Source organism: Aquarana catesbeiana, linkage group LG03, assembly GCF_042186555.1.
Source record: "Aquarana catesbeiana isolate 2022-GZ linkage group LG03, ASM4218655v1, whole genome shotgun sequence".
Lineage (NCBI taxonomy): Eukaryota > Metazoa > Chordata > Amphibia > Anura > Ranidae > Aquarana > Aquarana catesbeiana.
This window is the reverse complement of record NC_133326.1, coordinates 396,277,579-396,292,713: the sequence shown is the minus strand read 5'-3', so window position 1 is coordinate 396,292,713 and position 15,135 is coordinate 396,277,579.

Sequence of the window (15,135 nt, the reverse complement as noted above, 5' to 3'; positions counted from 1 at the left end):
ACTTTCTTTATAAATATGGCTTTGCATAAGCATACTATTGTAAGTTGAAAAACAGCAGTGTTGTTTTTGCTTGAGGCTGGAGCAATGTCTACAGTCATGTTTGAGTCTGCTTCTTCATTCTTGCCCACTTGCAGTGTGACTCAAAAAGGAATGACAGGTTTTTGAAAAAAAATCAGCATTTTCTGAATAGTCCATATTTTATTAATGAATATGAATGATTTTCTTCTCCTTGAGCCTGAGGATTATTTTTTTTTTAATTTGACAAATTGCTGTACCATGTTCAGATGGTTTAAATTTTTGAACAATATGTGTATGCATTTTTCTAAAGTTCCTAATGTAATTTTGTGAAGTTCTAATATTTGATAAAAGGAAGTAATGTCTTTCAGTATCGTGGTATGGTAGCACGTTAACAAAATGTAATTTATTTTTATTTTTTTTGCACTTTTTGGTTTGTGGCAGGAATAGCAACTAATCTCTTCTTCTCACATGACTCCCTCTCTGAATCTCCTGCAATGGTACATATGACATGAGTGAATGTGTGTATTCCAGTTGAGGTCTAATTATTACAAAGGTACAGGTAAAAAATTACCCTCAAGAGCAGCATCCTTGTATTTTCAAGTGATACTCTGTAAAATGGAGTCATACGTAGAGTATATTGTGGTAAGAATGCTTATTAAATTTGATTTTTACACTGATTTTGAATAATTGCCCTTTAGTACCTGTTATTAAAATATGATTAAGTTATACAGAAAAACAGATACAGACCCAGCAAACAATCTAGTAAAAGGTGATCATTTTTCACTTACAGTATATGTACCTCAGAAAACAATAAAAAGCTATCTAAAAAGCTAGATCCTATTTGAAGCTGCCATTATAGACACATTACCATCTGAACAAGTTGGTAATAATCAATACAAGAATGGCAGTAGTCCTTTATCACCATACACACCCGCAAAGAGTTCAATCTCACAATCTTTGTACTCCATTTCCACTGGTATCACAATCCAAAATGCTTTTCCTACAAACTTAGGCTCCTCATATTGTTTATTTTACCAGTCAGTAGTCAAACACATTCTCTGTGTAATTAGGCTTGACTTCTACCAATTCCATTGTACAGATCACAAAAGCCACATTCTCAGCCCTGGATCCTATCAAGCAAATTTCCTGTTCTGAAACTGTGCCTCCCGCATACCAGAAGCTCTAGGCCTCCCAAATCCATGCATAGCTGAACGAGCACACAGAATGGAAGTGTCAGATCCAAACTGCAAGTCACCTAGGCAAGTGATAGTCAAATACCCAAATTATGCTGACAGACTGGCTATCCTTCAAACATTCCACAAAATGCACACAGTTAAAATAGATGGACACAGTCTTTTGATTTTCGCTGACTCTCAGCAGAAGTCTGCAGGAGGAGAAAAGAATTCCAACCAATTTGTGCAGAACTTTTTAAACAGGGTCTCCGTTTCACACTAGAATTACCTGCCACGCTGAGACTACAAGCCCCGCATGAAGACCAACTGGGGTTCCACACCCCAGCTGAAGCGGAATCCTATCTTCGCCCCTGGCTGCAATGCCCAGGGAATTCTATCCCTCATACGGGAAACTCGCATACAGAATCAAGGGAACAACGCAGTACCAGGAAAGACCCCCCAAAGCACCTGCGAGCGAATCTGCAAAAGTCCAGCCCAAAGGGCAGCTTAAATGCAAACTATATCAAACCTACTCAGGGTTTCCCATTGTTCTATCTCATGGTTATCTTTCTGGCTTATCCAGGTACTTGATTTAACTTTGCCACCAGTGCTGACAAGAGGAGATTACCAAGCTTGCAAGGTGGCCGTCCCACTTAATTAACCCTCACTCGGAGTGCTGTCACCTGGATTCTCTCTTATTCAGCCCCTGGGCTGATGGTAATGCTGTGTATTTTGAGGTGGACACATGCAGAAAAAAGTCAAGTCAATATCGGTAACTGTAGTTATGTGTTTTTTTTTAATTTTAGTAAAAACTTGTGTTTTCCTCTCCCTCCCTCTCCCTCTCCCCTGTAGGATCCTACTTATGTTGACTCTCCATGGCGCCATCACTACTATCCTCTGAATTGTGAGTTTCCTTTTACTCTCTACACTGTCATGATGATTTTAGTGCTAGTAAACTACACCACCATTTTACATACATATGAGAATAGTCTCCTGGAATATTAAGGGCCTTCGCTCCCCGACCAAACGCATGAAAATTTTAAGACATTTAATATGGCTCAAAACCAACATAGCCCTTCTCCAAGAATCACATCTGTCCCCCGAAGATTACCACTGCCTCCAAAAATTATGGGTAGGGAGAGTAATAGGTTTAGCAGCGGTGGGAAGAAAGGCTGGAGTAGATATCCTACTACACAAACGCCTAGCCTATAGCGGTGGACAGTGATGATTCTGGTTGAATTGTTACAGCCCATCTCAAATTTCAGACTAAGGAACTGTTAATCACTAATATGTATGCCCCAAACTTTCCTTCAACAGCCTTTTTTTTTCAGGAAGCCACTAGATGGATCCTGAAAAAAACCTCAATTCCCATATCTGATTGGAGGAGATTTCAATACTTTCCTAAGAAAAAGAGGAAGACAGATCCACCCGTGACCTTTCCTCCTCATGGGATCCAACTGGCTGACTCTCACTCCTAGAACAATTCTCGCTGGGAGCAAATTTAATAGACCCTTGGCACCTTTCTCACCCCACTGATAGAGAGTACACCTTCTATTCCTCTCCTCACAAATCCTTTGCTAGGCTTGACTATTTTTATCACCTCACCCTCTCTTTTACCACGTTAGAGAAGCCACTATCCATGAACTGGTGATATCGGACCACAGACCAATATTAGTCCAAGTCAGTGACTTTCTCCCCAAAGAAGCAGCCAAACTATGGAGGTGCCCTCTTTTTTAGCCCACAACGACCAATTGGACAAAATACTCCAGGAAGCATAGGAAGAATTCACTGACACAAATAGTTCCCACTCACATCAACCCAATCTCCTATGGATCACAGGGAAAGCCTTCCTGAGGGGCAAAATAATATCATACGCCTTCTATTACTAGTTCAACACTCTTAGACAATACAAACAGGCAAGTGAACGCTTATGCACAGCTCAAAACTTTCTTTCTCAGGGAGGTTCCTCAGATGACAGAAAGACATGGCATGAGGCTAAGCGCTCTTTTGACACCTAGGCAGAACAACAACAACACATGAAGTTCGCTCACGCAGACCTACATTTCCACATACATAAAGCCGATAAACTACTTTCTAGACTTTGTAAAGGCCAGTTCAAACCTATCCCACATTACGATCACCAGGGCCACGTAGCGTCCTCCCCTTAGACATAAATAACATTTTACAATCATGCTACACGTCCCTTTACACTGATGACACTTTAGACACTTCTGAAGCCAAATACTTCCCCAGATCTCCTCAGAACAACCTCTCACTCTCAACGCTCCCATCTTTTAGGAAGAGCTAGAGGAGGCTATCAAAACCCTGGCTGCCAACAAATCACCGGGGCCGGTGATATAAATTGATTCGCAAGTTCTTACCCTAAACTTTACATAAGGTATTTAATGGGATCTGGGAAGAGGGAGCATATCTTCCCTCGGGACACCAGGCCTATAATAAACTAATAGCCAAGAAAGGGAAAGACCCCAAGTAACCAAGCTTCTACTGCCCCATCTCATTACTCAATGTGGATTCAAAACTGCTAACCAAAATTATAGCCTCTTGTCTAGCCAACATTCTACCAACCCTGATACATCCAGCGCAAGCAGGCTTTGTCAAGGGACGCTCGGCCTCCTCTAACATAATAAACAATACTGGAACGCGCTAAAGCACATCCATCTGAAGACATTATTGTCACTCTGAATGCTGAAAAGGCTTTCGACAATGTAAGATTTAAATGGTTGGCACTTGTCCTCAAAAGGTTTGATTTCCTAGGCTCCTTTTCACACTTTATCAATAGTCTTTACTCGACTCCCTCTGCCAGAGTAGTGGCAGCAGGACATATTTTAGACCCTATCCCCCTCCACAAGGGCACGTGTCAGGGATGCCCCCTATCACCTTTCATTTTTAACCTGGTGATTGAACCACTTTCTTGTTATCTTAATACAGAAATACCCCTCCATGGCATAAAATTAGGCAAAGGAGAGCTCAGAGTGGCCCTCTTCCTAGATGGCATCCTGATTTTTACTGTTAATCCCCAGGAAGCTATCCCTTTAATTCAACAAACCTTCAATACTTTTCGTTCCTGTTCAGGCCTAAAAATCTATTTTATCAAAAGGAAGGTGCTACCACTCTCCAAGAGTGACAAAAGCCTCTGGATGACCTCCTCACCCTTCCTCATAGCGCCACACCACATCACATACCTAGGAGTGAACATAGGCAGAGAACACCATCTCTTTATCAGCTGAACTATCCTCCTCTGATATCCAAAATAATTAGTGAACTGGAAGCATGGGTGGACCTTCCATTATCGTTCTTTGGGTGATGCCACCTCTACAAGATGGTCAGTTTCTCATGTCTGTTATACCCAATGCAAACAATTCCAATACTAATCAGGCACAAAGATATTCAAAAGATCAATAGAGCTCTTTCGGCCTTCTTGTGGTGCTGTAAAAGACCTTCGATTGCATTAACAAAACTATATCTCCCGAAGGGCGAAGGAGGTGCATGGGGGTCTCCCTTTTATTAGATTATATGATTTATCTTGCTTGCTCCGTCTAGGCTTAGACTGGCTGGTTCAGGGATCGAAATACACTAACTATGAGGTGGAGTCGACCATGGCGCATCCATATCATCTGTCATCTATCATCCATAGCAACTTAAAATCACTAGCACCTAATCTCTAATAAAATTTGCTCATTCGGCACACTGTGATTGCATGAAGGGATGTCAGGAAACACTTGGGGGTCTCTCTGCACGTCTTATGCTACTGCAGACCACCCGCTACCATAAAGCATTCAACACCTGGTAGCTCAAAGACCTGACGAACGTAGCCACTCTGGATGATAGTGGACGTCTTAAACCCTACCAAACAATAGCAGCTGACTTCAATCTCCCGAACCAACACATCTTCCATGTCATGCAGTACCTTCATCAACAAAATCTGCCCAAAACCACATCTCAGATTCCAATCTACTTTTACAGACAAACTTGTTGAGGCTTGGACTATTTCTACTTCGGAGGTTTATAATCCTCTCATACCTTTCTTCACCATCCCACTGGAGTGCACAGGTTCAAAAGCCTGGGGAAAAGACCTTCCTCTGGACAACCTCCCTCATCTACTTTGGAAAGGCTACAACATGAGAAACTAATACCAAAGGAATCCTGGAGGGAAACCCAATTTAAATAGCTCCATAGGGCATTTTTACCTTATTTCATCCCAAAGGACTCACCAGGGGAAAAACTCTGCCCACTATGCAAGCATACCAGGCCAACACTATTTCATTGTCTATGGACCTGCCCATTTATAGCTACATTCTAGAGCCAAGTCCAGTCTTATGCCTCAGGTGTGACTCAAGTCAAAATACCAAGGGATCCCATCCTTATGCTGTTCGTTTGCTATCAAAGCACCTCAGCCTCAGAGGCCCATACCGCCTCCCAACCCTGGCACCTCCCAAAATGGATTCTGCTTTGTCTACTCACGGCTCGAAGGATTATCCTTAAACATTGGCTATCACCTCAACCCTCCTCCATCATGGAGTTAAAGAGGGAATTGGAACTTCTGTTATATAGGGAACAACAAGAGGTATGGTCTCTCTGAAATCTGCCACTCTCTCAATGATGGCAGGCATTCATTAATGTGACCTTTCCTACTCACGAACAAGTCCCGCTGCGGTCCCCCTACCTCTAAGAGATATGGTACTCTACCTACTATGGACTTAACTCCGGCCTTCCTGTGTCAGAAGATCGAATGTTCTCTATTCCTATTACCAGGTCGAACTTTGGACACCAAGCAGACAGGACCAAAAGATTCCTGTAGTTCCCTCCCCCCCCCCCTCCTGCTCCCTTGTTGTAATCTAAACCTAAGTTCAGACAGCTAACCCAAGGGTTTCAATGCCATTTTGTCTGTATAATAATATGTATTGTTCAACCTGCTCTAGCTAACCATTTTTAGAATGCTAACCCGAGTGCCCCCCCCCTCAGAACCGGAGGGAAATCAGACGCAAAGGTCTTATGCCCCATACACACGGTCGGACTTTGTTCGGACATTCCGACAACAAAATCCTAGGATTTTTTCCGACGGATGTTGGCTCAAACTTGTTTTGCGTACACACGGTCGCACAAAGTTGTCGGAATTTCCGATCGCCAACAACGCGGTGACGTCAAGCACGTACGACGAGACTAGAAAAGGCCATTTCAGAACCAAGCGCGGCACCCTTTGGGCTCCTTTTGCTAATCTCGTGTTAGTAAAAGTTTGGTGAGAGATGATTCGCGCTTTTTCAGACTCGTGGTTTTCAGATCGTTTTCTGCCGTTCAGTTTGTGCTTGTGGGTTTCTATCTGCTCTTCAGTGCGTGCAAGCAAGTTCCGCGTGACTTTAAGTAGTCATTGTGTTCTTGTGCGTTCGTTACTGTTTTTCAGGTCGCTCTTCACAGGCCTTGCTGTTCTTCAGTGCGTTCTGTTACTTCGTTCTGAGCAGCCGACCGTTTTCTAGCCATGTTGCGTATGCGTACTCCTCGTAGAGTTCGTGCTGTGTGGGGGCTTGGTGTTGGGGTCCTGACCTTGACACAAGTCCAGTCCATGAACAGGGTGGGGAGGAGTTCATGGACCAAGAATTGGTTGCTTCAGCGTGACCAGTTCTCTCATATGCCTTTGCTCCGTGAGATCCATGAGAATAATCCTGATGATTTCAGGAACTTTCTCAGGATGACGGACCCCGTGTTTCACCGTCTGCTGGCTTCACTGACCCCTTATATTAGCAGGCAGGATACCTGCATGAGGCAAGCCATCACTCCGGAGCAGAGGCTGGTCGCTACCCTGCGGTACTTGGCGACAGGGAGAAGCCCGCAGGACTTGAAGTTCTCAACAGGCATCTCCCCCCAGGCTCTGGGGATCATCATCCCAGAGACCTGTTCTGCCATCATACAGGTCCTGCAGAAGGAGTATATGAAGGTAAGATTTATCCTTTAATATCACATTTTATTGTATTGAATGATTGATAATATATTATATTTCTTTCCTCATTCCCTAATTACCATGATTGGAATATGCTGTGAATGTCCCCTTTGTCCTCATGCATGCTGGATTTGTATGTAATACATTTTTTAGTCCTTCATACAGATTGTCCTTCAATAATCTCCCCAGCATGTTCTCATGCCCTATATTCACCTAATGTAGTCACTTAACAATGTATTTTATCATCTCCATAGTAGTGCTTTACCCCAAACACCCCCTAAACTGTTTTTAAATGTGATTTGTGCTTTGAATTCAGGCAGAGTGCCAGAGGCTTTTTTTGTGGTGTCCCCAAATCATTTTTCTTAACCCTCCCTCCCCCCAACTGCTAAGTCAGCTGATCCCAATTCTCTATCTATCCTCAATCATCTATCTGATGACTTTGCCAAACCCATACACACTATACCCATCTCTTTTGTGCTCAGATGTATGGATGAATTCCCCAAAGCATGTAGTGCAAGGGCCTGCCTGTATACTTTCAAATGGTACAGTTTGAAGTTTTTAGATCCTATTATTATCTTGAGACAAGTAATAGCAGAATGTTCAAATGTGCTCAAATGTGTACAGTGTGTATTTATATCTTTATATTCTGACACTTCTTACCTGTCCAGTGGGCTGCCAATAGTGTAACTAAGGAGGGGCTGTTCCAAGTAATACCCTGTATTTAGGCATTCATCTCTTAATGAAGTGGAGAGGGTTACCTGTCCAAGATTTCCACACCCCCCATAATGTTAGAAATGGCCCATGAGAGGGGGGGGGGGATATGATAGGTGTACCTTATACTTTGGTGTTGTTAAATTCCCCTTAATAAATTCTATCTGGAGGTTGCCCCAGAATGTTTGTGCCTAATCTGCTTGCCATGTTTCTGAGCAAAAATATTAATTTTTTTTTTTCCTCAACAGTTTCCTTCCACGCCACAGGAATGGCAGACTGTGGCCTCCCACTTTGCCCAGCGGTGGGACTTACCTAACTGCGGAGGGGCAATTGATGGGAAACACGTCCACATCATCCCACCACCCACGTACTATTTCAACTATAAGGGGTTCAATAGTATTGTGATGTTGCCGGTGGTGTCGGCTAATTACGACTTCTTGTATGTGGACGTGGGGAAGAATGGCCGGATGTCCGATGGTGGAGTCATCACCCAGACGGAGTTCTACAGGCATCTCCAGAATGGCCGCTTGGACTTTCCAGCTCCAGAGGACAATGTGGAAGGACTCCCATTTGTGTTCATTGCTGATGAAGCATTTGCGCTGGGGGACCATCTTATGCGGCCAATCCCTATGAGGACCCTCACCCCGGAACAGAGGGTTTTTAATTACCGACTGGCCAGAGCCCGAAGAGTGGTGGAGAACACATTTGGAATCCTGGCCAGCCGGTTCCACCTATTTCTGACACCTATCCATATGGCGGAGTATAAACTTAATCATATAATCATGGCGTGCTGTATTCTCCATAACTTTTTACGGAAACATTCGGCCAACTATGCTGGCTCAGTTGGGCCTGAGGCCGGAGTGATACCTGAAACAACACTGATGGCGCTTGAAAGCGGCCTTCCTGGCTTGCCCTCCCTGAGTGCCCGTGATGTCCGGTTACGATACCTGGAGTTCTTTGCGGGTAGGGGGGCCATCAATATGCCTGAAAATTTGTGAAGCCTTTTTCAAATAAAAAAGCAAAAAAAAGAAATTCTTTGTGGACATTTACTGCTTGTGTTTGTTTTAGCTGACCCTGACAGAAATGTGTTCAGTCCAGAAAATGGCGTGATTGTGTAACCTTATACAAAGCACTGTTGGCTGTTATTTACTAAAGGCGTAAACACTTTTTATACTACAAGTGCTCTTGAAACTGCAATGAAAATGCTCTTGTAGTGCAAAGAGGATTTGCCCTTAGGAAATAACCACCATTTTCTCAGAAAACAGCAATTACATCACTACAAAAGTGTTGTAGCGTTGAGACAATAATCCACACATTCTTGATTAACAAACTTTTTAATACATGCACAATCACATGTGCATTTAGAAACGGTTTTTAAAACAAACCAACATGTTTGTTGTATAACAATTTTTGGGGTGGCATTATCAAAAATAGAAATGTCCATTTACGATAAAACAGGCCTGTGTAAAACCAACAAGAAAGACAAAAATCTTGAACTTACAAAGTTCACATATGGTAAAACTTGAGGGCAATATCAGACATGAGTATTTAGGAATTGTGTTTGATATTGCGTTCAGATGGGGTGAAGTCACCCCTTGAAAAGCCAAATTTGGAAGATGCACACCAATTTACGAATGTCAACATGTGCTAGCTGCCATCACGGGGGATCAAGGGATGTGTTTTGTGGGAGCAACCCCTTCCTCACAGCTACTTTATTATTGAGGAAAGGGCTGCACCCCCAAAACGCGTCCATTGATCTCCCGTGATGGCAGGTAGCACATGTTGGCACACTGTGTGCATCCTCCAAATTTGGCTTTTCGAAACATTGCTAAAAAATTTAAAACATTGTACCACACAAAAAAAAGTGATTTTGTGGGGTTTTAAATTCGCCCCAAAACATCAATGATGTTATTATTTTTTTGAATAACATCATTGATTTTTTTCTTGATGTTTTCCAATTCTAAATTACACCCCATGATCTCCCCGATCAGGATCTGGGCACTTTCTGATGTGAAAGGATCTCGATCCCTAACCTCACGATCACCTAAAAAGAGAGAAAACAAACAAAAACAGGTATCAAAAAACTGCCAGCATCCATCTCTTACCTGAGTCTGTGTTCGCAGACACTCACCTGTTGTGGTGCCAATTTCCACAACATCTTCTTCCTCCTCCTGCTCCGCTTGTGTTGGGGGTATTTCACCTTCTTCCTGAGGTGGGGGGTCTGTGGTCTCCTCGGATGAGGGGTGTCCTCCGAGTCTTTTCTCCCCTATGTAAAACAAAAATGGTATAATTAGCACACAGATATTTGATGGCAGAACTATAAATAGGAAACATTGCTTGGGAAGTGTGGTACAATTGTCAATTTTAGCAGCGTTCCAAGATGTCGCTTTTTTATTGTCCTTTGTCAAGCTGCAATACTTTACCTGTTTTGTACAAGCTTCACAGATGGAGACCCCCCTATAGTATACACTGGAGCACCTGTGTGGACACCCTAATAAAAATGGTGTTCTTGTGTCTCACACTAGTGCTCCAGCGTCCAGATGTGAAAACAGCTGCTGAGTGTCCTCTCCTTACACAGAATCTAGTTTGCATTTCATTCTAGTAACAAACCAATCTACACAACCAAATATTTTGCATCCAAGTAGGCCCTAAAAAATGTAGGAAAATGCATATGGCCTAAACAATGGTGTTTTAGAGGCTGAAAAAAAAATGTTTGATACGAACGAATAATGGGCCCATGAACATTAAAATTGACATTTTAAACTGTACAATTAAGAAAAGCATATGGAGCAGCACGAACGTAATAAAGACAAAAAGAATAGGAACACAGCACAACTACTTACTTTTTTGCAGCACTCTCCAGCTCTTTCGGTACTGCTCGGGCTCTCTTAATTTCAGGTCCAACCACCGCTTCCTGAGCTGATCTTTCGATCGTCGTACCCCGAAATTCCGGTGCAGACTCTTGACCACTTTCGCCATGATCTTGGCCTTTCTGATTTTGGGGTTGGGGTAAGGTCCATACTTTCCATCATAGTCGGCCTTCTTCAGGATGTCGACCATCTCCAACATCACCCCAAAGGACATATTTGTGGCCTTAAATCTTCTCCTCCTGGATCGGGACGTGTCCCGATCCGGGCTTTCCTCCTCCTCATTGCTATAATTAGCATGCACCTGCTGTGACTCCGCCATGTGCTCTTCACCCACTGCGCCGAACAAAAAGGGGCGGGGAATAGACTAGAAAGAACGTCAGGGGTGGGCGGAGTTACACGCATGCGCAGTGTGTATAAAGCGTAACACACGTGCGTATTACGTACGATCTGTGAGCGGAGGAATAAGCATTGGACGCGCCGATCGTAAGAACGAAGGTAAGAGACATACTTGTGCCTATACTGCTTCTAGATTGAGGCCTATATTGTAACAAGATTAGGAGAGTTTTGTCTGACATTAGGCTTTGTGTTGTGTTTTGCAGTGAACATGGATATCTTATTACAAGATAATGACTTCATGTCAATATTCATTGACATGTTCAGGGAGCTGCCCTGTTTGTGGGAGATCAACCACCCACATTACAGGAACCAAACAAAGAGGAAGGCAGCGCTGGATCAATTGTTGGAAATTGTGAAGCCGGTGATCCCCACAGCAGACATCACATATTTGAAGATCTTAATTGGTGGCCTGAGGAGCACATATGTAAGGGAGCGCCAGAAAGTCCAGGATTCGCAGAGATCCGGAGCAGCAGATGACATCTATGTCCCCAGGATGTTGTACTATGACAGGCTGCATTTTCTGGCAGGCCAGACTGAACCCAGGTCATCACTCTCCAGTCTTCCTTCCACGCTTCCTTCCCCCCCAGCTGAGGCTTCTGACGCCCAACCTGGGCCTTCCAGGCAACAACATGTGGAGGAGACCAGCTTGAGCCAGGTATAGCATTCCTCTCAATATTTCTGCTTGTCCAATCAATGATGTTAACTAGATGTTAGTTTGGAGTACTAATTTAGGATTGTGATTGATGATGCAAAAACTAAAACCATGTCCCTTTTTCATACACAGGGAAGTCGCAGCCAGGAGGTGGCCGGGCCGAACTGGCTGCCTGATCTGCAGGTCCCTCCCTTACACCTGGAAAGAGAAAGTGGCAGGAGGAGGAGTGCCCTAGAGGAGGCTGCCATAGGCCTCTTTTGGAGGGCTACAGAGGCCCTGGGAGCACCACAGACCGTGGAGGATGACTTCGCTGCCATCATTGCCTCTAAAATGCAGAGGATGGAGGAGGGACAACAACTCATGTGTGAGTCGCTCATATTGGAGGCTCTTAATAAAGGTATGAGGGCCCAAATTACATCTCAGACACACCTTTGCGAACTCACAGATGGTCCTCCTCCTCCTCCTGCAGGTCCTCCTCCTCCTTCTCCTCCAGGTCCTCCCAGTCCTCCTCCTCCTCCAGGTCCTACTCCTCCTCCTGCCACATCTCCAACAGCACAGCCACAGCCTGGAATGAACCGTGGAAGGAAGACCAGAAAGTGAGGACCCTGGATCCAGTCTGGTCAGCCAAAAGATGCAGCCTCTTGTGGTACCACAGCCTGGGGACACAGATGTCATCTGCTGCTTTCCGGATCTCTGGGACTTCTGGACCAGTCTGGCCTCCTTTACATATGGACTCCTCAGGCCACCAATTTTGATGTTCAAGAATTGATGTCTGCCCTGGGGGTCCAAGGCTTCGCTAATTTCTCCTGTTTATCCAGCGTTGCCTCCCTCTTTGTTTTGTTCTGAGCCTTTAATAAAGGATTTTTGGTTTGAATTATACTTGCCTATGTGTGTTTTACTTCAAAAAGGACAGTTGGTTTGTGAGGATTCAGGTACATTTCAAAAATACAATGTGAAATTAACAAGGGACACCAACACCAAACAATCTCCTTGAGATTAAATAATAAAAGATATCAATAGTGTTGTCGTAACTTGACACACAAAACACACACAAAAATAGTCTGGAGTAAAACTAAAAATAACATTAAACAAAGATCAGCCTTGGAAAAAATACAAACATAAAATCTAAACCAAAAATGGCGTTAAATCAAAAAAAAAAGAAAACAAAAAAAAAATAAAATTCTGTCAGATGTGACAAATAACAATATATTCAGGGAATCCCAAGGAAAAAACAAAAAAATAAGTTTGTGAGAAGCGTGTGTGAATATGAGCAGCAAAACTACTTAATTCTTGTCACATTATAAAGAAGAAGAGAGTGCGCTGTATTAAACCATTTTTAACATTGCAGCGTGACGAAAGTGCTGTATCCATTGCGAATGCTAATTTTACCAGACCGAGCTGTTCCGTGTCGAAATTTCTTCTGAGCATGCGTGGCACTTTGTGCGTCGGAACAGGCCACACACAGTCGGAATTGATGTGATCGGATTTTGTTGTCGGAAAATTTTATCTCCTGCTCTCCAACTTTGTGTGTCGGAAAATCCGATGGAAAATGTCCGATGGAGCCCACACACGGTCGGAATTTCCGACAACACGCTCCGATCGGACTTTTTCCATCGGAAAATCCGACCGTGTATACGGGGCATTACACTTTTCCATCCAAGCTTCTTTTTCAACAACGCAGGTTAAGTTATGTAGTTTGTAAGATGCATTCTTTCTTTACCCTAGTACCACTAGTCTTTAGATCAGGACCCTCATCCTGCTCTTTTTCCTCTTTTCCCCCTCTCCCTTTATGCCCCCCTTGTTCTTTTCTTGATTCTACTAGTTTAATTAGGATGCAATGTATAATCTGAAATCTGTACTAATAGACTGAGCCTGCTCAAATCAAAATCCACAAGTCTTGGGCCAGACTGCAGGTTGGAAGCTAAACAGTGGGGACCTTGAGTGGAGAGCAAACAAGTCTTGCTTTTTGACTGCTGGTGATTGTTGGATTTGGCATTTTTAGATTCTTTTTGGTGATTTTCCTTGTAGATTTTTAACACCTTTTTCTGACACTTTTTAAACAGCTTTTTTTTCTTTGCTTCCTTCAGCCTACTAATTAAGGGGAGTAGTTAATTGGTCACAGGTGCTTGAGGCCTATATACTCTTGTGTAGAGCACATCTGACATTTCCAGACTGCTGGTTGGAAGCTAAACAGTGGGGACTTTGAGTGGAGAGTGAACTAATCTTGGTTTTGGACTGCTGGTGATTGCTGGGTTGCATTTTTAGGTTCTTTTTGGGGCTTTTCCTTGTAGCTTTTTAACACCTTTTTCTGACACTTTCTTTGCTTCCTTCAGCCTACTAATTAAGGGGAGTGGCTAATTGGTCACAGGTGCTTGAGGCCTATATAACCTTCTGTAGAACTCATTGTGAGCCATCTTTGAGTCTGCTGGAACTCTGTCCAAGTGGAACTGGTCTAAGTGGTGAGTTAAAAACCAGAGTTAGGGGGCGTGGCTTGGCGCGCAGCAGAGATGGCAGCCTAACCGAGGAGCTCTGTCAGACCCGTGGCCCTAATCAGTCTCTCTGCCGAGCAGCAACCAATGATGAGCAAGCAGAACCGCTACTCACAACTCACCCGACTCGCCGTTCCACGGCTGCATCAGCAGGAAGGAACATTTCAGAGTTTTTCAAGAATCAAGCAGCGATACAGAGAGTCATTGTGGGAGGTAAGATGGCGCTGGTGCACCGTGAGGAGGAGTATAGCGAAGACTCCCAATCTGTTACAGAGGATAACAGTAGGAGAGGTGCAAGACCCGACCAACCCCTTCACCTATGCAGACATTTCAGGCTTTGCTGCAGACATTAAAGCATCGTTTTCTGCAGCCTTCACAGATCTTAAGACTAATCTGCTAGTCCTCACAGAGAAGATGGCCACTGCTGAAGTAGCAGGAACAAGTAGAGACAATGCCATACACAGGCTGGACAGAGTTACCTCCTCTCACGCACTACATTTTATCGAGATGAATAGGCACTTGGAAGACCTCGTTAATAGGGGGAGAAGGAATAATATTAGAGTCCGAGGCATACCAGAATCAGTTAATGCAGATCAATTAACTCCTGTCCTTCAGTGGGTTTTCAACAGCCTCCTGGAGAGGCCAGAGGACTCGGCCATTGAATTTGTCAGGGCACATAGAGCTCTCAGAGCCAGGGGCCCTGACACATCACCCCCCGTGGCACCATTTGTTGTTTGCAAAGTTTTTCTCTCAAGGAGGAGATCATGTACAAGGCATGCAGAAACGAGCAGATAGTGTTTAACGGCGAAAACATAAAACTTTTTCAAGACGTTCCCCAAATCATGCTAAAAAATGCAGGGCTCTGCAACCTTTA